The following is a 24,746-nucleotide window of genomic DNA, read 5'->3' as shown; positions in this document are numbered from 1 at the left end:
AATTTTTAGTTTTAATGTGCTGCCACTTGTATGTTTACTGTGGCTGAAAACCAAGGTAGTAATGTGACAACAGCAGTTAGTACCGAATCTCTGACATACCACAAAGTGACTCTGGGATTCACTAAGAACAGAACAAATGGTGGAAAGAAAAAGGAAACAAAAAAACATCAAGGCAACTTGCCTTAGAGACTTTCTGTGGAGTAAGTGCTCCGATTAAAGCTGTTTGTGGTGTGGCAACCACTCAGGAAGGACAAATTCTGGCAAAACTGCTGTACAGCTGGAAATACTTGGCACTGAGAGGTTTCTTGTGTGTTTGCCAGTGAGCATTGATTTAGGTTTCATCTTTATAATGCATTTTTATGCAGTGTTTCAAATTAAAATCAGGAGGAAAATAAAATTATATTGGCTTTGATTGACTCCTGTCGTTTCCTGAGTGCTCATCTCTGTCTTGAATGATAGAACACACTCTCACAAAAAGTGCCTGGATCGAGGCATTCATAACCCTTTTGGGCTTATCCCACACCTATTTAGCAAACCATAAGCATCCCATACCTATTTAGCAAACATTTTCAGGTCTGTTGACAAGAGGCCAGGGCCTTCCAGCTGAAGCTGTCACTGTGAACTTTCCTCTGCAGCTATGGGGAAAAAAATCAAGGATGCTTGAGTATGGGCTCTAGTTCTGTGTCGGTGAGTACGTGTCATTGTCTAAGATAAAAGGTGGCCCCAGAGAAGGACAGTTAGAGAGGTTGGCTGATTTTTTCTTCGTATCCCTTCCTTTTGTAAATGTGGGTGGTGACTATCTCTTGAAACTTAACCAGTTGAGAAGTGGATGGCACATTGCGGAAAAAGCAGCTAGCTGCTTCCAGGATGAAGGGACTTACTGCTTGTAGTTTTTTTGAAATGCATTATCAGTAGCTTGAGAAAATGAGAACCTTTGGCTGACAGATCTTCTGTTGGAAATCAAATCTGGACTATAGAGGACATGATGATGAACAGCATCCCTGTTTTGTGAGTTTCATTTAAGACCTGAGCATTCTTTTTTTTCTTTGCAATTGAACAAAAAATATTTCCTGGTCTTGTGAATAAAAGCGTGCAGACCGAAACTATGTGTTTCAGCTAAACTACTCAATAACAAATGTTGCCCTATTCTATGTGTGGTGCTTATTGGAAGCTTACAGGATGTGTATTGACTGGAATGTAATTTGGCTGCATCTCACATTCTCCTATATGGACATAACCAGGACTTCACTAGTAGAAAATCTGAGGGCAGGTGAGAGGGAAAGGTGTTGTCCCGTGTTACTCTGTAAATCAATGATACCGCTTGCTTTAATAGAGGTATCACAATTAAGCCTAGTAGCCCATGAATTCATGGATAAAAATAAACATCTGCAGAAAGATAACATGATAAAATGAATTTTTTTAAGACTCACTATAGAAAGGGGGTATTTCCCAAGGACTTTAAAAATTTTTATTGTTTTCAGATTTCTTTTTCATAACAAATGCAGATTATTTTAATGTAGGTTACTAATCTTAAGCACTAAAATGCTCTTATTTCCTTTAATAGTGTTCTATAAATGAGAAAATTAGACCATTTTTGAGTTACAAATTAATCCCTTTTGATAATTGTTCAGTTGTAGAGGTAGAATGTCTCACAGAACACTTTAGAATTGAGATCATATGATCTCTAATAATGTTCTCCCTAAATTGGGATGAACAGCCCTGCTCTCTTAACACTAACTCCTTTCTTTCTGTCTAAAAATGTAATAAAGTCTACTTCATGCTGCCCTTCCAGGCTTTTATTTAATCTTAATGGCTTTCTTTTTTAGAGGTTTATACCCCAAAGGTATTATAATGTATCTTGGCTTTGTACTCTAAAGGAAACATGCAGTACTTGCATGCAGCAATATATTGAGAAAGATAAGTTTTACTATTTTTTTGAGCAATAAATGTGAAACACAAGACAATGCTATGATCGGGCCTCAGATTATATCAGTAACTGTGATTCAAAGGACTCTGGATTCTGTTGGGTTTCATCAGTTTCCTGAGTTGACTTTTGACACAAGCACTGCCAGTGACTCACTGCCCGTTTTTATCATGAATCTGAGTACTGAGTATATTTGCACTTAGTCTCAACTAAGTGTATCGGGATCTCAGGTCTTTTTTAAAAATAAAGTTCGAGATCTGATGGTTGCAGATGTAGTTTAGATACACCAAACTTGAAGCTATGAGTAAAAGAAATCAAGCAGTTAACCAGGAAATCAATAATTTATTTTTCTTTTTTTTTTTTATTTTCCTTGAAGGCAATTTTTGGAGACCACTTCCTGCTGTTATGAAGGTTTTTAGTAACTCCAAAGTAATTCTCAGTTTTAACTGCTCATTTCTTTCTGATTACAAATCACAATCACATAAAATTGGAGCACTTTAACATCTTGGATCAATCATTGTTGGCAACCCTCTTCAAAAGATGTTAGAATAGAGCATCAGATGGAACTGTGTGGGATTAAATCACACAGTTGTTGAAACAATTGTGATTCTACAATTCCAAACAATTTGGCAGAATGGTCGTGTTTTATTGCATTTTGCCAAGTAGGAATTAATATCTTTTTCATTACTCTCCTGCCCTCAGAAGAATCAGCCCCTCCTCTGCCCCATTTAGTTATCTGCTGTAGCAGTTGCTGAGGACAGTGTGAGTCCTGGTGTGTGGTATTCTAGCAGGTCTTGCAGATATTTTGGACTTTCTCCTCTGGAGAGAGATCCCACTGACCCTAACTGTAATTTTAAAGTGTGTGCTAGTCCATGGCATTTCAAAACTCAGTGGAAGTTCTTGACATTGTTATTCTTTTAAAGGTTGCTTTCCTTGCCCAATTGTCCATAATGACATGGTGATTTAGGGAGAGGATGAGAGGCATTGCTCTATTATTTATTTACTTATTTACTGCTGCTGCTGGAGGTTGTAATGCTCTTCTTTACCCTCAAAACTAAGGTGTGGTACATGTGTGCTTCCTTGTAATTTTTAGTAACTTTCCCCAAGTTTTTGCACTGTTTGTGCAAAAGTAGCAGCACAAAGCTCATTGTTGTAACTAAGAGTTTGTTCTTCACAGCTGCTTGCTTTCTCTTTCTGTGTGAACTTGTGTTTTCTCCCCTTAACTGGCACAATGGCTTTGGTTGCCCTCAGAGGTGGAACTATGTGTATTTTTTCAGGTGTGCAACTAGCAAAATCCACCCAATCTAGTGGAGCAGGTGAGCACCCCCCAGTTGATTTCAAAGGAAAAATAAAGATGTAAGAAAGGGGAGATAAAAAGGAGATACTGTTGCAGGGAACAAAGAAGTTATGGCAACCCATTTATTAAAAGATTTAAAGTGAGGAGAAGATAATTGCAGAAAGGTGGTCTTAGGTTTCAAAGCTCTTGCATAATAAAGATCTTCCTGGAGAAGTACCTTCTTCTTTCAGTTTGATAAAGTTTTCTGAAACCTGTATTTGAAAATATTTCCCCAGGAGGCCAGCAAAACATTAAGCATGATCTCCACTGGTCAGAAACTCTTCCTCATATCCCTCCCAGGGGTGAGGTCTTAGAGTTACATGGCAGTTTTAGATTTTTATTTTGAGGCCTTATACTTTATCTGAAACTGGGAAGACCTTTGTCATAAATTAAAATGACAAATAAGCTCTCTACAAAACCATAGCAAAGTGTATAATTATATTCCCATCATTGTACAAGGGAGGCATTTATGAATACTTTGTGGTTTAAGTGAGCTGCTATGCTTGCCCCTTTTAAGAGTTGTTACTTTATAGTAAAGATTTAAGTGGTTCTTTTAACAGCAGACTTCTGTTTCTGTAATTGTCTCTGCCTGTGAGCAGTTGCAACTAATGTCATGGTCTTAGGCTGGAAAGGTCTACTGCCTTCTTTCCTATCAAATCAACAAAATATTTATGGTTATCAGCACGATTCTCCAATTAGCTTTTAATTAAATGTAGCATTGCTCTTTCCAGTGTCTGAAGCAGCACTAAGGTCTGCTTCTGTTCTTGAAAATTCATCTGTCACCCTTTGAAACTGCATAACCTATCTCAGACTCTCCTCTGGCAGCCAATGTTTTCAGTGTGCCATTAAGCTGCACTTTACCCTGTCTAGATGTTCTGGATCCACTGACTTCCTTTACTCAATATTTATTACAGTCAACAGAATGAAATAGAAGCTGAAAGTCCTTGGCTAAAGCTTGTCCACTATATTTTTGTCTAGATTTTTGAACCTGCAGCTAACTTTATTTGAAATACAGCTGACCTTTTCTTATAACATTGTTATAGGAACATATGTTTTCACTGGTAGAAGTGCATTATGTCTAAACATCTTCTCTGATACCTCAAGAATAACATGGTCCTAAACTTCCAGCAAAGGGTCCTGAATTTATAGAAAAATAGTTGTCCTGATTTCACACTGTACTACTTGGACTGAGTACAGGATCTTCAGTTGCAACGTATTCAAACACACAGAAACAAAGCTGTGCATGTCAGGCTTGCTAGCTGTCATGGTGTAGGCAGCAGCGAATTACTCAGTGGTTAAAAGATGGTGGTGAGGAATGGTAATAGAAGTGAAACATGTTTTTCATAATAAGTATTTCATAGCAAAAAAAAGCAAAGAAACCATGTATTTTTGTTCATAAGCATCTTGACTTGGGTTCAAGAGAAACAACATGAGCAAAGTGTTGTGGCAACTTCTCTGTCACTGGCTGTTTTGATTCTCAAAACGGCATAGCTATTTAGAGAAGAAATCTTGAGGAAAAGCGACTGCACACCCTAAGGCAAAGGGGCTGAGTTAAGTTGTTTGATTCTAGTTTTTATTTCTACTTGGGATAAAAGCAGACATGTAAATGGCATTAGGGTATAGCATAGGGTAGGACAACTTAATACTGGGTTCAAACACAGAGCAAAACTGGCTGAAACTGATGGCCAAAATACAACAAATATGTCACCATAAAGCTTTTGATTTGTTGTGATGAGAAAGATGACATATAGGGGATTTTTTGTGTGAGTAAATGGGAATTTCACAGGGACTACTGTGCAATTTGGATCTGGATTCAACCCCTACTACTTAAATAACATAAAACATGGTAGCGGTTTTTGTCTCAGTGCTCACCGGAAGAAGAGTTTACATGCTTAAAAGCTTGTCAGCATTTCTGATGTGGATTTTCCTCCCTTCTAGTACATTGGCTTAATTTAACAAAAGATATTGTCTGTCTCTGTGTATTTTGCCTCCTTCAACTCATAGGCTGCCACAGTTCTGACAAGGTTACTGCTCAGTCTGAAGAAAGAATTGTACTTCACCACTGGGTGGATCAAGCAAGCCATTGGCAAAACTACAAGTTCAAACTACTGTATATTTTAATGGGCATTTCCTAGGAGTGAAAAAAAAAACTTAGTATAAACTTACCCAGTTGCCTGCATGTTTTTGTAAAAGTATTTCAAGGGAGTTATATGTTAGCACTATTTGGTGCTTTCTTGCAGATACAGCTGTGATTAAGAGAAAATGCTGTGACATTTTATGCAGCTCTTCAAAACAGAAAAGAAAGAAATAAGCTCAAGAGCCATGATTTAAGAGAAACAGAGTGACCAAGCAATAAATGCATTGAATATGTTCCTGTGGCTGTTAAAGGGTTATAGTGGTTTGGGGTTTGTTTGGTTTTTTTTTTTAAAAAAAAAAATCCCTTTGCCTTGAAGTCAGTATCCACAGCAGATGCCAAATTACCTCATTTGAAACTGATGTGTGCTACTCAGGGAAGACAGCTCCCAGCAGCCACAGGTGTGGCTCATCTGTTAGTTCCCAAATTCCATGGGCTGTAGTAGTTGGGGTGTAGTAAGCAGCTCTCTAGCCTGCATTCATACTGTAGTCTTTCTGTTGGGACCAACATTTGAGAAGTGTTAGATGCTCTAAGAAGTGAGCTGGGGCCACCAATTCTTCCCATATGTCACTGAGCTGCTGCCAGAAGTTAATGGCTTTTAGTCACTGCTGATCTGAGCTTGTTTTAAAATGAGCAAGTGGTGACAAGCTACCTATCTCATTAATCCCAGAGCTATGAAAAGCCTTTTTTAGTTCTCTTAGAATTATTCCATGTCTTCAGCAGAAGCATTTTGCTGCTTCCAGAAGGCTGAAGGATGGTTGGTGAGCAGACTCCTGTTCAGTGTGGGTTGGTTTTTTAATGTTATATTATGCAACATAACTACAAGTGAGGAAATATTATCTTTGGTCAGTGTTTTGGATGAGTAATTACATGTCTTTTCAGTTCTTAGTTTTAGAAAGGAAGCTAAAATTATTTTTTCAATTAAAATGAAAAACAAAGGGGTGGTACACAGTAGTAGTTCCCAGCCTTCAAGTGTGATTCTGGACAGTAAAACTTTGAGGAAGTCCAGCTTTTTCCTACCCGATCACTTGAATGCAAGGGCAGCATGACCTGAACTCATCTTAGCCTGCCCATGGAAAATGGCGGATGCATCTGTTTAGTAGTCCAAACTTCTGGCAATGAATAGTGGGGCTCCTGGACTGATATAAGATAGATAGCAGACAGGTGTAGTTGCAGGTCACAGATACACTTCAAAAGGCATTGAACTTGCAAACCTGCAAGTTATAGACAGAAAAGTATGCAACAGGATACAGAAACTCAGCTGTAGTGAAGTCAAAACCCAAACTGCTTCTTGCAAGGGCTGGAGCTAGTTTCACCTAATTTCCAGCTGCGTTTCTAGAACTGCTCCTACTCCTTCCCACCTTATTTTGCTTTCACTTTGGATGTAATACTGGTGCTTTCCCTCCCATGTAGGAAACACTGAGCCAAGCTGTACCTTTGCTCTCAGAAGCAGTCCCAGAACTCCATTTCCACCTGAGGCTGTGGGGTGGCAGTGGGAGATGGACGAGGGCCCCACACCCTTACGCATCAGTTGATCCATGCTGATGGGCATGGGCTGTCATATGTATTCCTCCTCTTTTACAGTGTCTAGTGTGAGCTTGGCCTCAAATACAAAATGAATGATTATCAGGAACACTTCAGGGCAACAATTTTAGTCTCTAGATAAATCCATGGTGTTGTTTAATCAACGTGTGCTTGCAAGCTTTGCTTTGCAAAGGAGGCAGAGAAGTAATACAAACTGCAACTGTGTATCATGAGCAATTGAAACACAAAACCCATATCAATTATAGGACTTTCCCTCCTTGCCATTCCTGGGTTCTGCTGATCTTTTTTTTTTCTTTTTTTTTTTTTTTTAATTCTCTTCCTCCTCCAACTAATTGATACTGCTTTTAAACATGGTGTTCGTAGCTGAACTTTGGTGCTCCCAGCCCAACTTTTTTAGCTTGGCTTGACTTCTGTAATGAGTGGGTCAAAACACAGTTCACTGGAGACAAGTTAGTTTCCTACATCTGTTATTAATAGCTGACATTACTGAACATTTTAGACAATCTCTCTTTCTCCCTCATGCTCTCATGTGCTTGCTTTCTTGCTCATGCTTACCATCACTTGCCCTCACTGTTGCTCTTCCTATCGTTCTTGCACACACTCATGCATGTGCTCTCGTGCTCTTTCGCACTTGCTCTTGCTTGCCCTTTCTTACTGCTCTCTCCCTTTCATACTTTCTCATTCACCCCTGCTCTTTCCCGTGCCCTCTCGCATGCTGCCTTGTGCACACACTCTCTTTCTCTCCGTTTCCCTATTACACTGTCAAAACCAGACTTCTGAATTCTAGCTGCCTAGAAAATCCTTTGAAATATCTTTGCAGTTCATAAGCTTTTACAGATATATAATCATACTTACTCTGTAGGCTTATCTCTCATAGGCTCAATTACCATGTACATATTGTTACTGCAAAATGCATTTTGGAAAAGTGAGAAACATTTAACTGGATTGTAGACTGACTCACATTTTAGAATATAAATGCCTGTATTTTATTCTGTAATTACTGTCCTGGAATACTTTTTATTCTTTGTTACTTCTGTGAACTAAAGCTTAATGTAGACTGTGTTTGTGATTTTTGGCTTTAGGTAGCGTCACTTGATTTTTCATCAGTTTCAGCTGTCTGATATACATAAAATTACAGATCTACTTTTTGAAAGTTTTTTTTTAAGTTCTGAAATTTATTTTCCTTATTTCGTGTAAGAAAAATAAATGTGAATTTATCTGGTTGTTCATACTTTCTTCCCCACCTTTTCTTTTTCCTCCTCCAGTAATCAAAATGAAAAGAGATCAAAGGCTGAAGGTTTCTCCTTCATTTTGTCAGAAAAATTTCCCCTTCAAAATCAAGCCGTTTTTATTTTTTAAAACAATCAAACAGCTAGAATTCATCTGTGTAGGTGTGCTTGGTTCAATTTACTTCATAAAGTAGGGAGCATCTAGTTTGTTCAGTAGAATGTTTTGGATGTGAAACTGTGTTTTGTATTCTGATACATGATAAAAGTGACTGCTTACATACCTTTGTTGTTGAGGGAACACTCAGGACACACAGACTGAGATCCCACCCAGTAGAACATATGACCTTGAAGTGTCACATGAAGATAAACCACTTATTATATAGCTGTGATTATTTTTTCTGTCTGTGCTTGTTTATTTAGTATATGCAGATTTCCAATGCAAGGGGCATACAAAGAAATGGGGAGGTTAAATAAGGACTTGCAGTGTATAAAGAGAAATCTTATTCAGCTGTGGTTAACAGTGTACTCAATCTCATGTCATTAAATTAACCTTAAAGATTAATCTATAAATGTCACTATTATAAGTTTATACTTGAAAGTCACAAATTCTAATCCTTGTTTAAAATCTGGCTATATTCTATGCATGTGCTTAATTCTAAAGTCTTAGGAATAAAGATTTTGGCTGATTTTCATAGGTTGTGGCTGGATCACTAGTAGTAATAAAGGCTGTACCTTTTGCAATAAATATTGGGAATTAATTATTTTTTGTGACGGGCAAGCTGATAGAAACGTCAAACAAGATAAATATATTGTGTCAATTTTTTTTCTCACAAAATAAGTAGGCTAAATGGGTTTTATATTTTGAAGGTGAGGGCATAGCACTTGCTTTAAACCAAACTGAAAATGCCTCACTGTTCTGTTCTGCTTACTGGATTCCTGAGTACATGAATTTTGCTGCTGGAGAACTGCAGGAGCACAGGATATGTGCTTCAGCAGGATGCACTGGATCACAGTGCAAAATGGATAGGATGAGGCGTTCTGAGTATGACTGATTTCAGACAGGCTGGTGCAGTTTCCAAATCCATATAGCAGTTGCATACAAGGTCAAATGACTGACTTTCCTTTCATGCAAATATTGTCTTCAGGATATGTCTTTTGAGAATCCAGTTAGCCAAAACATGCTTGAGAAAATCTTTTTGACCAGCCTTACTGATTAAATGTGGCTATTAACATAAAAGGGATCTAATAATTACATGCTATAGCACTTTATATGCAATTACCTTCCAGTGATACTTGTCTTTTAGCCCATGAATGCATGACAGAGTTGCTTTTATGGAACTTCTTTAACAATTTTAAAAAATCATATCATTACCTTCCTGGTACCCGTGCACAGGTTTAGAAAAAGCACAGGAAAATGTGATATGTATTTTGGGAAGGAGAACAGGTAGTAGCGTAACTGGCCTTTGTGTGAATTTATTTTATAGTTATTTTCTGAATTGTAGCAGTCGGATGTTATCAGTATGTTGTTTGTTAACCAATATTGTAACACTTTCTGCAATGATTCACCTAGTGGAATAATTTTACTGAACTGTAACTTCTGGTTCTAAAAAGAATTTGAAGCTGCTGCTTCTTTTACTTTCTTTTTATTTTATTTTTCCTTTTCTCTTTTTTTAAACTAACAACTACACTTCTTTGCTACTCTGGTAAACGCAAATGGGTACCTTAAAAATATTACAAACATAAAAGCTAAATTGTCTTGACATTAGATGTTCCAGGGTAAATTTCTGACTAAAATGGAGTGTAGACTCTTTTGCCAGCCCTAAAGGGATAATTTAATGAATGCATTAGTTTCTGGTATAGTTTCTTTATTATTGCAAGCAAGCATATTTTTTTAAAATTACTTGATTGAAGCCAAGGTAATTTTTCCCAACCATTAAATGAGGCTAACATGCAATTTCCTTCTCCATGAAAGCAATGAAATCCTGTATTTTCTCATGTGATCAGGTTGTTGTGTTTTTTTTAAGTCAAAACAAAAACTAAACAAAAAAACATGAAGTGGAATTTCCTACTGCCATCTGGGGGAAAGACAAAATAATCTTTGAGAGTAATTTTTAATATCACTCAGGTTTAGTTGCCAGTCATTCTGGGGTTTTTGCCTTTTCTGTCTAAAATGTCTGTGGAGCCCTCTTGTTCTTTAAGGAGTAGATCATAAATGACCACATTTTTCCCAGGCTCTGACAACTGCCTGTTTTTCATCCCCAGCTGACTTTGCTGTCCCTGAAGAAACTCCACAGCATACAGCAATAGTCTAGCACAGTAATGAGTCTGCTTCCTAAACAAGGTGGCCCTGTGGATATCTGTTTGGCTTTTATTTTCATTGTAATCTTTACTCTAAGCAAATGTAGAATTCACCTGTAATAATGCAGTGTGTTTTTAAGATACTACAAATATCAGTGAACAACCTTTAATAGGACATAACAATTCTCAGGATGAGTTGGTAAAGGTTTCCCAGAAGAGACTATATTTCAGCTAGAAAAGGGCAAACCTGCCAACTTATTTTGAGATTAGAAGCAGAATCAGTGGGAATGTTCCGCCAACTGCACAAAAAGATATTGAAGATAATGCTTCATCTTCAGATGAAGCATTGCCCTTTCTCCAAAGTAATATCTAATTATTAATGCTTGCCCAAGAATAGCTGTGCTGCTTTCATGCTTTTCACCTTTTTAATACCTGTGTCTTTAGTCTTGGACTTTAGGATCAGGAACATCTAGCATAACCTTTAGAGTTTAATTTTTGGTATAAATTAAGTAAAGAAAAATGGTTTATTAACCATTATCAATAAAGCTAACAGGTCACCATTGGCAGTGACTAATAATCTTCAGAAGGTAACTCCATGATGCAAAAACAATTGCTGAGACACTAGTGACCCCAAATCAGAAAGTTATTAGCACACATCATATTATTACAGTAAAAATAGCATGACCAAGTCTTTGTTCAGGGAGAAAAGTATTGAGGAAGTTAAGAAGGATTCATTCCCAAAGTTTGTCTTTCTCACTGCAGTATAGCAATGGGTGGAACGATCACGTGTCAAGGGAAAGAAAAGACACAGGAACCCATCACAAACAAGCTTTAGTAGAGCTTTATCTTCACTTGGTACTGATAATTTCTTTTGTTAATTTTAGCTGTGCAATAGGACTTGGATGAGCAAAGCACTAAGAAAGCACAAGCACAAAATGAGAGAAGAACACAGTCAGCTAATTTCTATATTCCTGCAGAACTATATGCCTCAGCAACTATGAACAGTTCATGCTTTCAAACACCTGAAGAGTTACCTCTCCCTCTGTAAGCCCAACGGTTAGAAAGAGCGAACTTCTGGGATGTTGTGTCCACATTTTTTGCTTATGGGAAATTTCTATTCCTGCTCTTAAGTGGGTGCAGGAGAGCTATAATTGCTTTTTCTTGTCAGAGTTGTCATGAGGTGTTCAGGTGTTTCTAAGCATTGAATAGGTCCTGTGTTTCTAAAAATTAAAAAGGTTTGCAAACCTTGAGAATGTGTAAATGGATGAACCAGACTAAAACATATGTTTGAGTTCAGTATCCCCATACTATTTTTTCTAGTACTGCAAGATTTTACCTTTCTACTTAGTGTTGCATAAACATACGTATTGAAAGTTATTTAATGAAAATGTTCTGCTTCTGAGTTATTTAAGCCACAGATGTGCAAGACTCCAGATGTTAGCTTAAGGCTCAGATTTGCTGTATTTTCAAGCAGGAGCCCTCTGTTTTGTATAGCAGAAGGAAAGGAGATTTTTATCTTTTCCTATTAAAGGTCATGGATTTTTCAGAAAATGTGCTCAGTATTTCTGCTGTAGGCACATTAGCATATTAGCCTTTGAGGGGAGAAATACAGTGAGCTTCCTTCAGTTGTGTAATGGCTCTTGATCCTTTTTCAGCATGTTATGTCACCTCCTACAGAACTCAGGATCAGGATTGACAAGATTACTTATAACCAGTCATCTTTTTTAGACACAGCTAATGGCTAACTCTTCAAGTAACAGGCTGTAAGCATTAGCAGCTCAACCCTACTAGAAACAGAATTTAATAGAACCTGATTTCTCTGGAGTTCGTGATCTCCAAAAGCTGCCAATAGTAGACAAACCGGTGAAGTATGTGTTAGATAAGTGGACAGGGAGATGGACTGAAAAGTATCTGAACTGCTGGGTGCAGAAGGCTGTGACACAGCATGAAGCCTGGCTGGAGGCCAACCACTAGTGGGTAAATACTGGGGCCAATACTGTTATTCTTGAGCTAGACAACAGAACTGAGTTCACCCTCAGCATGTTTTCAGAAAATGCAAAACTGGGAGGAGTGGTTGATGCACCAGATGGCTGTTCTGTCATTCAAAGGGACCTTGACAGGCTGGAGAAATAGGCTAACAAGAATCTCGCGAGGTTCAACAAAGGCATGCGCAAAGTCCTGCACCTGGTGAAGAATAACCCCATGCATCAGTACAGGCTGGGGACTGACTGTCTGAGGAGCAGCTTTGCAGAAAAGGCCTTGGGGGTCCTGGTGGACAAAAAAAATTGAACATGAGCAAGTAATGCACCCTTTTGGCAAAGAAAGCTGTATTAAGAAGAACATTGCAGCAAGTTGAGGGAGGCAATCCTTGCACTCTACTCATTCCTGGTGAGTTCCCATCTAGAGTGCAGTGTCCAGATCTGGCCTCTGCAGTATGAGAGGAGACATGGACATACTGGAGCAAATGTCACAAAGATGATTAAGGGAGTACCTATGGCGACATACAGGGAGAGGTTGAGACAGACGGGAATTTTTAGCCTTGAAGAGAAGGCTCAGCATAAGGAAAAAAAAATTGCTACAGGAAGAGTTAAAACACTGGAACAGACTGCCTGGAGAGGTTGTGGAATATATCCATCCATGCAGATTTTAAAAATCCAACTAAAACAAGATTATGCACAACCTGCTGTAGTTGACCCAGCTTGAGCTGAGGGGTTTGGACTAGGCAATCACCAGACATCCCTTCCTACAAAAGCTGTGGTTCTGTAAACTTGGTAAAGTCCATGACTCCCTGGTACAGTACTAAATGGAAACCATTAAAACCTTTTCGTAGAGCATGAGGCCAGTAGTTATTTGATCTGAAATAAAGGCAGACACACTCTGCTTCTGAGTAGACTGATGCAAGCAAATAGGAACAGAACTGCAGTTTTATTGTGCCAGATCTGTTTTCTAGCTGCTTCCACAATATTGACTCACTTAAATGGAGATAGAAATTAAGTTTCAAGTGCTGAACATATCCAATTAAGAGAGATTGCCGAGTAACTCTTTTGCAAGGCTCCTAATCTGCAAACGCTTTTCTAATCGATAGCTGCTTCTGTTCAATATAACCCCAAGGTGACTGTATTCTGTCAGCTGAGAGTGAGACATGGAGATCTTGAAAACCTGGAAAGATTCATGTCTTCATGAAAAAAACCTGATTTTTTCATTACACCCTAGAGTAGCATGAAATTAATCACTCCTCATTCTCTCCACTTTTTGGTATACTCATCTGTTAGCTGTACAAGGTTCCTAAAATATTCTTTTTCTCCTGTTCATGCCATGATTCAATGGTCATTCCCTGAGAGAAGACACAGATGAGACATCTGCTGGTGGGTAAATGTTTGCACACCCTCCCCAAATCCTTTGTGTGTGGTGTGCCACTTCAGTCATTAACTTAGACCAAACCAAGAAGTGGCATGTCGAGAGAATTTCCAGCGGCATCGTGAGTGAATTGTGATGTGCTGGCAAAATTCAACCATGTGCATTACAATGTATTTATAGTGTAGTAAGTTTTAGCCTGCATTTCATGACAATGAAAGCATCCTTGAAGTTATCTGCAATGTGTAGTGGTCTGATTAATGAATATTCATACATACAAAATGACATCTGCTGTGATGGACATTAGAACAGTAATTGGTTTCAGAATTGATGGATGTTTATGCTGCAGTCTACCCCAGACAGTGAATGCTGGAAACATTAGCATCCTGTTTCCCTTGTCAAAGCTCAAAAAGAGTGGAAACAATTTAATTTTTCTCTGTGCAAATTAAGTAAGTGACAGTTGTTGATTTCATACGACTTTTCTGCCAAGTCTCTCTCTAGGTGGCACAGAAAATTGTTGCACGTGGTGAATCTCTTACTTAACACTGTTGTTTAGAGACAAGAGTTATCGGTTCAGATTATGCTCCTGACTAGCATGGAATTGTTTTTATTTGATTTCAGAACTGCATCAGAAGCAGCTGGCCTTCCTCTATGATCAGAGAGACATACCTGTGCTCAATACCTGTCATTCAGCCAGCAGGGACAGTAAAGGTTGTTCAGCATATTATTCCAAAAGAAGCTGCAGTCACATCAGGTCCCCTGAAATCTCTGTGTCCATAAGGTGCAGTCAGATAATAAAACAGAGGAGGAACTACCAATGAAACAGATAAATCCACAGATGCTTGGGAAAAGAGATGGTTAAATGTCAGGCTTCCAAACAGTTCTTCTATTACATCTTTCATTTTCTGAAGTGAGGTACCTGTTGAAAAGTTATTGTAGAGAAAGGAATAAATATTCAGATGACAACGGTGTATTACGACCTGCAAGACGGGGACATCTGTTATGGGAATGCAGTGGAGTTTTGTCTTGCAAGGCATGATGCATTTTTGCATTCCAAAACTGTAATGCTGTATATTGAGTGGACAGTATATATGAGTGGACAGTGAGGTGGACAGAGAACTGGCTCAACAACAGAACTCAGAGTCTCGTGATCAACGGAGCAGAGTCTGGATGGAGGCCTGTCACTAGCGGTGTTCCCCAGGGGTTGGTGCTGGGTCCAGTCCTGTTCAACATATTCATCAATGACCTGGATGATGGGACAGAGTGTAACCTCAGCAAGTTTGCTGATGATACCAAGCTGGGAGGAGTGGCTGATACACCAAAAGCCTGTGCTGCCATCCAGCGAGACCTGGACAGGCTGGAGAGCTGGGCCAAGGAGAACCTGATGAAATTCAACAAGAGCAAGTGCAAGGTCCTGCACCTGGGTAGGAACAACCCCATGAACCAGGACAGGCTGGGGGCTGAACTACTGGAAAGCGGCTCTGTTGAGAAGGACCTGGGAGTGCTGGTGGACAACAAGTTGACCATGAGCCAGCAATGTGCCCTTGTGTCCAAGAAGGTCAATGGTATCCTGGGGTGCATTAAAAGGAGTGTGGCCAGCAGAGCAAGAGAGCTTATCCTCCCCCTCTACTCTGCCCTGGTGAGACCACATCTAGAGTACTGTGTCCAGTTTTGGGGCCCCCAGTTCAAGAAGGACATGGAACTTTTTGAGCAAGTCCAGCTGAGAGCTACGAAGATGACCAGGGGACTGGAGCATCTACCTTAACAGGAAAGGCTGAGAGACGTGGGTTTGTTCAGCCTGGAGATGAGAAGACTATGGGGGGATTTCAACGATACCTATAAATATCTAAAGGGTGGGTGTCAGGATGATGGGACTTGGCTCTTTCCAATAGTGCCCAACGACAGGACAAGGGGCAATGGGCACAAGCTGGAACAGAGAAAGTTCCACCTCAATATGAGAAAAATCTTCTTTACTCTGAGGGTGCCAGAGCAGTGGCGCAGGCTGCCCAGGAAGGCTGTGGAGTCTCCTTCTCTGGAAATATTCAAAACCTTCCTGGATGTGTTCCTGTGCCCCCTTCTCTAGGTGTACCTGCTCAAGCAGGGGGGCTGGACAAGATGATCGCCAGAGGCTCCTTCCAACCCCTACCAGTCTGTGATTCTGTGATTTTGTGATATTAAACTTGTTTATTTGCAGTGTGTTTTTCCACAAATGCATCAGTACTTCAAGGGCACATACTAAAAACTAGATGGATTTACAGATAGAACAAGGCTGTTAAGGATTTTATATCATCTTTCTGTTGTTTGAGAGAAAGCAGGAAAAATTGTCCTCATAAGTAAAATTGCCAATTAATAGCTAAACACTTACACGTGGCAATCATTGAGAAAAGGCAACCACTTTATTTTTCTGCAGGGATTCCAGAGAGAAAATGTTATACACAGAAAAATTTCTGCCAATCCATCCACACAGCAGTAGAGATGTAAAATCTCCAAAAGAAGGAAGATAGTCTACATAAGTCTGTCCATCAGTCAGCTTACACTAAAATATAGGAGGATCACATTTAAAACTGATTTGATTCCATTGATCAGAGGGAGGTTGAGAGATCAATGGAATTTTTTTTTATCATTAGAGTAGCAGTCCTTTGTATCTAGCACTTGGCAAATGGTGTGCCTGTGCCTTGTGAGCATCGTATTGTCTGTTCTGCAGGACAGCAAAGCTGTATTAAAAGATGCTGTTTCTGACAGGACAAAAAAAACCAACCCCAAAACAAAAAACCCTCAACAAAGGGACGTTGTGCAAGTTTAGATGAAACACAACCTTTCTGAACCAGCTTCCTTCTCTGAAGCCTGTGACTGAAATGCTTTTCTGGAACTTGGGGATGTCAAAATGTAGTTATTGCTTGTGAATGATACTGGAAATCTTTGACAGAATACATAGCTTAGTAGCAGACTGTAGTCCTGTTTTCTGTGTGCGTGTATGTGTGTCTAGGTCTTTTATTCTAGGAAAAACCTGTGTCCTTTTCATGGCTAGTGAGATCTATGCAGTTGGTAGGCATTTCAAGTTGTAATTGTGAGTAGCTGGATGTTAACCCAAACACTTGCTCTCTTTGCAGGCATGAAATAAGCAAGGGGAGGGGAACAAAAGGGCAATCCCAGCTTATTTGGTTATATAAACAAATTAAGTGACTACTGCTGCCCATCAAGTATTTCACTGCAAAAGGGACTCCCTTCTCCTGGTTAGTTGCTGGTGCCAAGACTATTACATGTGGTCCCTACCATCAAATCAGCCTTCTATACTAATTAAAACAGTTGGAGTGCTCTGTTGGTGTCTCTTGTGCAGATTGGCTGTACCTTTGAACATAGGTATAAATACGTGATTGTGACGGTGTAAATTCTCAGTAGCCTTTACTTTGATACCTGGAACGCAGAAGAATAGGGTTTAATATCTTCAGCTTATTTCTGCTACTTTAATTAAAATCAATAATTTTCACCATGATAATGGATGCTTTTCCCGGGCAAGACATATTGGCCTGTTCAGAGAGAATAGAGAGTAAAGGGAAAGGAGTTAGAAGATTATGAATTGTCTTATCCGCTGGATATGATATCAAGATCTTTCAAAAACTAATTTTTTCCATTTTTTCTTGAGAGAAAAGGTGAAAGGATAGAGAAGGAGTAGACAGTATTTAAAAATACAAAACTGTTCGATCAGGAGTTTTCTGCTTTTTAATATATTCTCAGAGATGAATGGAGAGATGCCGTTCTGAGCACTGACCCTGACTTTTGCTGATGCCATATTTCCAACCTGAAGGGGTTTTCATACTACAGGGAAATCGCATAGACGACTCTGGCACTCCTTACCTCAATTTTGACAAACAGTCATCATTTGGGATGCTGCCCACCATACTTATTGTATCCATTTAAAAATTAACTTAAGTTTAAAAATGTGCATTCAAACTAATGGTCTCACTTGCTTGGGAATAAATGGACTGAATGCATAAGGTATTGTTTATACTGTTTGTGCTACAGCTGACAAATGCAAAGAATACTCTCTGCATTTCCACTGCCTGTGGAATTGTTTAATGTGCAGAAGGCACCACTGGTATAATATACGTAAGAAATTAATATACCAAATGTATCCTATGAATACCGCAAGATATTCTGTTAGGCTGTGTCTTTCGGAAGATAAAATGCAGCTTGGCAGTGTCAGAAACTATTTGCTTTTTCTTCTGTTATATTACTGCCTTTAGTAGGCCAATCTTTTTCCTGTTTCATTTTTCCACAAAACTCAACTCATCAGAGTAACTTTTATGGCCACTTTTTTAAGGCAGAAGAACTTTCATGAGTGAAGATTACTGGCTTTAGGATTTGGGGCTAAATTATGGGGGAATGGACTGAAACTGTAAAGTATTAAGTGGGAGTCAGAAGTGTACTAGTTTGCATTCATGGAACAATGCAGGCTTCCTGTGGGACTGCCAAAAGAGAACATTGAAATTCCCAATAAAGCTGCCACAAAGCAAAACAGAGTTTTTAGCTTAAATAAGGACACAGAAGCCAGAGAGCATAATTTAGACACCAATTAAGAAAATATAGTTAGGTTTGTGTGAAATTGATTTAAACTTTATATTAGCCACAGAAAGGAAGTTTCTAATTAATTAAAAAGTGAGTTGTTATCGAGCAACTCTTGAGCTGGAGGCTTGATTTCTCTTTCTTGCTTTCCAGTCATAGTCTGTCTTCTCTGTATTCCACACAGTTGTTTTCTATTCCTGCTGAGCCTGTTGGACCACTCAGGGAGTAAGGGCTCATGATTCAGTGTGTGGTCATACTGCCATGTCTACCTTAATTAATTAAACTAGTATTTTTCTTGATAAGTAGAGCAGCTTCTAAGGTTGGTACTATTGACAGAACAATAAACACAGGGTGGGTGAAAATAGTGAGGAAAAAAAAGCTGGGGGGCTGAACTAGAGCTGCCCGGAAATCCTGGTAGCATCACATCGGAGTTTTATTTATTTGTTTTTTAAAACCCTGCCTGAAACCTTTATCTGCAGGTATACAAAATAACTTGAGGGCAGGTCACTGTACCCAAATGGCTGGCACATGCTAGCTGTTTCTGCTCCGATTGTCGTCTGTACTACCTGAAATGAAACTGCATGCATTACTTCTTGTTGCTAAGACAGCAATGCTTGAAGTAATGTTAATGATTCTCACTGGGTGCAACGTAGGTGGATGAGATGGACAATTTGACCTTATCTCAGAAATAATGAGTGTGTGTAAAGAAACTTTAGTCAAATATGACAATAAAATACTAGAGCTGCCCACGGATCTATGCCCCTATTTGTAAATAGTGATGGTTTTGTAATCAAGTGTTATAGCAAGTGACATTTCATTTGTTAGGAGTTAGTGAGTTCTTAGAGAAATAGTAAGGTGCCTGGTATTAACATGCAGCATGGTACAACTACTCAAAGCTGAATCAAAAACATTTCCTTTCTATAAACATTTCTGTGGTTTTATACATTTTATCTTCTGCTTGACTAGGTCTTGTGTCAGGATGGCAAAGAACAGAAGTGAAAAGCCCCTAACTCTGAAAACACAGAGAGAAGAAAGTATCCTGCAAGGCAAAGAGCTGCACTGGGTATATTTCTTGGACTGGTATTTAATTAGATTTACTATAGTGTCTCTTGGAATTAACTGTTGCCTCAGAAAGGAGGTAAAAGAAGTGACTTCTTGCTAGTGATCTCCTCCTAAAACAATGGAGATAAGAGGTGAACTAAACAAATAGTCTGGCACTTGTTCTGGTTGTGCTTAAAAATATGCAACTACTTTTTAAATATAATCCATTGTTTTGAAAAAAATTTATTTTTACCTTATTTTAACTAATCTAGCACAAAATGGTTTAGTTAAATCATGTGTCATCTGGTCTATCTGATCATTACAGGTGGAAGTGCTTGGAAAAAACCTCTTGCCATTATATTTTGGATCTTGATCTTTGCGTTCATTCTGAACCCCTGTCCCTGTGATTTTACTTATGTTCTGGTTGCAAGTTAGGTGGCTTTTTGACTTTTGTGTTTTGTGTGACATTGTGATTGAGGTCATGAGGCTGATTTAAACTGTGGTTTTAGCTTAGTGCTCCAGGGTATGCTTAAGCCCCAACTCTCTGATCACTCACACAGCAGAATTCATTGTCTCTCTCCACTCTAAAGTTATCCAACTGTCTCCTCTTGTCCTACAAAAACTGAAAACTTGAATTTTTATAGTTGCCTTCAGCACAAGCATCTGAGACATCTCTACATAGTTTTTGCAGTGTACTTGTGAGGTCAGTGCAAAAACAGATGAGGGGGAAACTGGAATTAAGGGAATTACTCAGGTTTTTGCTAGCAGAAAATGGAGAAACTGCAGAGTGGTTGGCACTTTCCCAACTCCATCCAGCCTCCAACATCCAACACTTAAAATTATATTGTTAGCTTATACCTATGTTGTTCTTCAAGTGCTGTTTCAAGAAGCTACCCTCAAACTGGTAGGGAGTGGGGTTGGGAGGGAGTCACTGGGTAGGAAGAGCACTGCAGGCCATGTTAAAGTATTTTCTGACTAGTATGGTGATTCACACTTTATCCATCCAATATGTTAGTTATTTATAAATGATCTGTGTTCTTACTAACAGAATGTGAAGAACAATGGAGATGATTTCATGCATCAGAGTATCCATGCACACAATAAATTCCCAGGAGGGGGAACAAACTTGGAGAGTATGGAAAGTCTGGAGCAGAGTCTGCTGTGTAACTAGGGGTTACTTTATGAAAAAAAAAAAATCAACCAAACAGGCAAACAACAAATATCTAAAGACTAAAGAGTGAAAGATCCCTTTGCTCATATGGGGAGAGGGAATTGTGTTCCTCCTTTCCAATGACCTGGCCAAATACATGCCGAACATAATTTTTAAAACTATTACACAACATTCACTGATAATGCGATGAACAACAGCATTCATTGATTTCTATTAGAAATTGAAAGAAAATAAAACCCCTGAAGAATACAACAAAGCCCCAAGTTTTTGCCTTTGGGTGTGTTGGACGTAGATATTGATATTTTTCAAGGGCTTTCTGGGGAGAGTTCATTTTAGTTTGTTAGTTTCCAAAGTTTTTCCTGAATAAATCTCTGTGTTGTATAGACCTTCCCTGACGGGGTTCATTCTGACCTTTTCTATTCAGGTCTCCTGTAAAGAAAGGCACAAATGTCCCCCCCACCTGGAATTAACGTGCTAGATAGTTTTAGGGTTGTTCTCCAAGCTAAGAAAAATTTATTTTTTTTTTTTCTGTGAGCTCCCCATGAATTGGATTAGAATAATAATTGTATAAAATTAAGCAAGATCTTGTTTTGTTGACCCAAATACCAGCATGTTGCATGCTTAATAAGAAGCAGCAAAGAGAACTCAAGACCCAGTATTTCCTAAATTCCTTGTCCTAGCTAAAAATGTTTAGCCTCGAACTGATAGTTCTTATGGATCTTTCTCAAATCAGCAATAACTATAATGCTTTTGCAGGATGTTTCTGAGTGTTTCTAGTTATGGAGGTTCAACAGATACTCCTTGGATAGAGCAATTTCTGAAGCATTGTCACTCCACCTTCTGAATGAATAGCTTTAATGTGTCATACCTGTCTTTCCCATTCATCAGTTGCTTTGTAAATCATGGCAGTTGATAACATATTGGGTTCCCAGAAGACAATCAGGCAAGCCTTTTTTTCTTTCCCCTCATCTCTCATTCCATCTGAACCTGTCTCTTTTTCATGTTAATTTTAATGTAAACCTTTTTTGATTTTTGTAAGGTTACGTAGTGTCTGCAGCTCAGTGCGTTAGCGGTGCCCTGCAATCTGGGGCAGACAAGTTATATATCAGTAATTTAATAAGTCATACATAAAACAAAACAGCATAGATTTATTTTGTTTCAAAATTGAGTAGGGTCAGCTGTGTGAGCAATGTATCTGCCAACTATTGTCGTTGTCCTGTCTGGGCAAGCTCATTTATCTTGCTTAGTAAACAACTTAAGAGGCAAAGGAGGTAGATGGCTTAAGGGAGTGTTATTAGGAGACAGAACCTCTGATGTCTGACGCCTTGCCTAAATCCAGGCCAAATCACTTATTAGAAATGTACCACCAGTAGGCAGTTAGGGGATGCAGCTAAATATATGACTGTTATTAGACAGGTGATAGTAGAACAGGCAGTTTTCACAGCTGGGAGGTCTGCACAGTTAAATCAATCAAATTCAAGATGTCTGCAGAGAAAACAATAAAGGAGGAAGCTTGTAAATTCTGATAATTGCCAACATTTAAGGTGCCTACATTCAGTTGTAGAGTCTTAAAATTTAAGGGCTAGTGACTGGAAACCTTAGCCATGGCTTATGAACCTAAAACTCTGTTTTCCCCTCTTAATCCTAAATTCTATGGTATTTGGAATGCTTTGTATTCTCTGGTGTGAAAGTATATGATTTCTTGATATGATAAGCTACAAACATGAAAACTAGAGAACAGGTTGTTTAGTTTTCCAGTCACTTAATTTCTTGTGCCATCAGTTCAGCATTCCTCTAACAACAAATAGCACAGCAATTTGGAAATGCAGTGGTTTAAGCATGGATACACAAACACGCTGGATGCTGGGAAGGGCGTTCTCTGTTGGAGAACAACAGTAAAATCACTATAAATTCAAAACATATAATCTGCCTGCATAAAAGCCAACAGGGGGCTTGCAAAGCATTTCTGGGGCCATTAAAAATGACCATATTTCCCAGTAGAACTCATTACCCTAAAAGCATCCCTGGGGACTCCAAGGACCCCAGTTATATTTGGAGTATGTCAAGGGTAGCTGCTTCCTCTCTCTCTGAAAGGAGCATTGCTTTGCTCTTTTTCTGAAGGCAGCACATACTTAAAAGGGTGTATTTGAGGAAGAAAAAAAATATATATATATCTGCTATAGAATATACCACTTGGTACGTCAACACCTGCAAAGCTACTTGTCACATAGGCTGTAGATCTTGGATGATTCTATTGTGAAGAAGTTTGAAACACTTGAATCAGGGAATGTATAATGGAAAACTCCTACTAGGGTCATGTATACTACTCAGTATTCAGACTGCAATAAATCTCTCTAGCCCTATTGTCCCTTTTTCCATTCAGATAGTGTATTTCCAATGTACTTCTCTCTTTTTCTCCAGAAGACTCTTTCACAATGCACTATATTTTGCTTTTAACTTAATTTCTGGAAGTCTTTATTTTTTTATTTTCTTATATAAATAAGCAGACAGATTAAGGTTACGGGTTTTTGGTTTTTTTTTCTTCTGTGAAATGGGCAATGATGGGAATCTGTATTTCTTAGATGAAATTCAGTACCTGAAAGGTGCTGAATTAGGCCTCAAGTCTGTTCTGTAGAAATGTTCTTCAGCTTCACAAATAAAAAATGCAGTGAGCTATAATGCTTTTGCTTTCTTGCTATTCATTCTTCGCAACATGGAATAAAATGTATGGTAAAAAAACTTCATGAAATAGAGGTCAGTAAAGAAGTCTAGCAAGACGGTTAGAGGTTTTCCTAAGAAGCTGTCAAAGGAAGGTGTACAAAGTGTACTATGGGAGATGATACCTGCTAGCTGTCTTACTAAAGCCGCAGGTTTCTCATGAGAGGCAAATTTGTTCTCAGTGTGCAAGGTGTCAGAGCGCAGAAGTCTTTGTTGGAAGGTAGTGGTACGGGTATGTGAATGTATGAAGGCTACTCTTAGAAAACACTAGGAAACAGTTGGAGATACACTAATCGGCTATTTGGAAATGCAGAAGTAGCCGAATAGCTGTTCTGGCTCTGTGAAGTTGACAACAGAGAGTTGCTTAGACCTTTTCTTAAACTTCCAGAGGCTCCGTCTCTCTCATGTTTTAGAAAAGGATAAGAAACAGCACTGATCTGAGGTCAGCTTGGTTACTCAGTTCACTTTACTGCCTGGATCAATTCTTTTGAAAGATAAGCATGGCGCACTGGACCATCTTAAGAACTGCGGTTACTTGGGCTACCAAAACAGCAGAGCAAAGCAACCAAGTCTCTGCATGAAGAGACTGGACACAAATTAATGTAAAAATGATTTAATTCTTTTGTTTATATTACACAAGACTAAGAAATTAGGTAGAAATAATTTGGCAAGAAACTTTCCCTATTAGAGAAAACAAAGACAAGCAGACTTTGCAAAAACAGGAGAGAAAGGAATATTAAAGATATAATTTGAAACTTCTTTTCCATGTGTTTCATTTTGTCTAACATTATGTTTTCCTTAGTTACCTAAGCAGAACATTTCTGTTGCAGCATTGAAAATGAAAGGCCAAAGATCAAACCTGCTGTAATAATTTTTAAATTTTTTTGGTTCTTTTTACAAGATAACTATGTTTATGAAAGCCTGAAATTATTCAAAGGTTGTAAGTGTCACTTCAGTATAGTTTTGTGAGATTACTACTAGTAATAATAGTATTTACTTTGTTACTGGATAAGGATCTATGTTATCCATATCATCTGTTATTTTAAGAGGAAGAAATAGAGGACTCAATTCTTTTAATAATTGCTAATTTTCCAGTATATCTCATTTTGGTACCCCGAGTTCTTTGTATGAAAACCAAACAGATATGAACGGACTGAAACAATATAATGTTTCTGTTTCAGTGGCTGATGGTATCTGTTGGTAGCTACTGACACAGTGATAATGCTGGAAATTTGTGAGAGAAGCACACTTTTAATAAACAACAGGGAAAGTGAAAAAGTTTCCTAAGAAAGCATTTTTCTGACAAATTAAGAGGTAACTGTTGATGTTGCTGTAGAGTTAAAATAAATGCAAAAATGTTTAAAGCCATTAGTTGATAAAGTAGGAAGCTGTAGGAATGAAGGAAAAAAAATACATTTTTTTGTTACCTGCTA

Source organism: Phalacrocorax carbo, chromosome 1 (genome assembly GCF_963921805.1).
Source record: "Phalacrocorax carbo chromosome 1, bPhaCar2.1, whole genome shotgun sequence".
Taxonomy (NCBI): domain Eukaryota; kingdom Metazoa; phylum Chordata; class Aves; order Suliformes; family Phalacrocoracidae; genus Phalacrocorax; species Phalacrocorax carbo.
The sequence above is the reverse complement of the archived record's forward strand: the minus strand, read 5'-3'. Positions refer to the sequence as shown.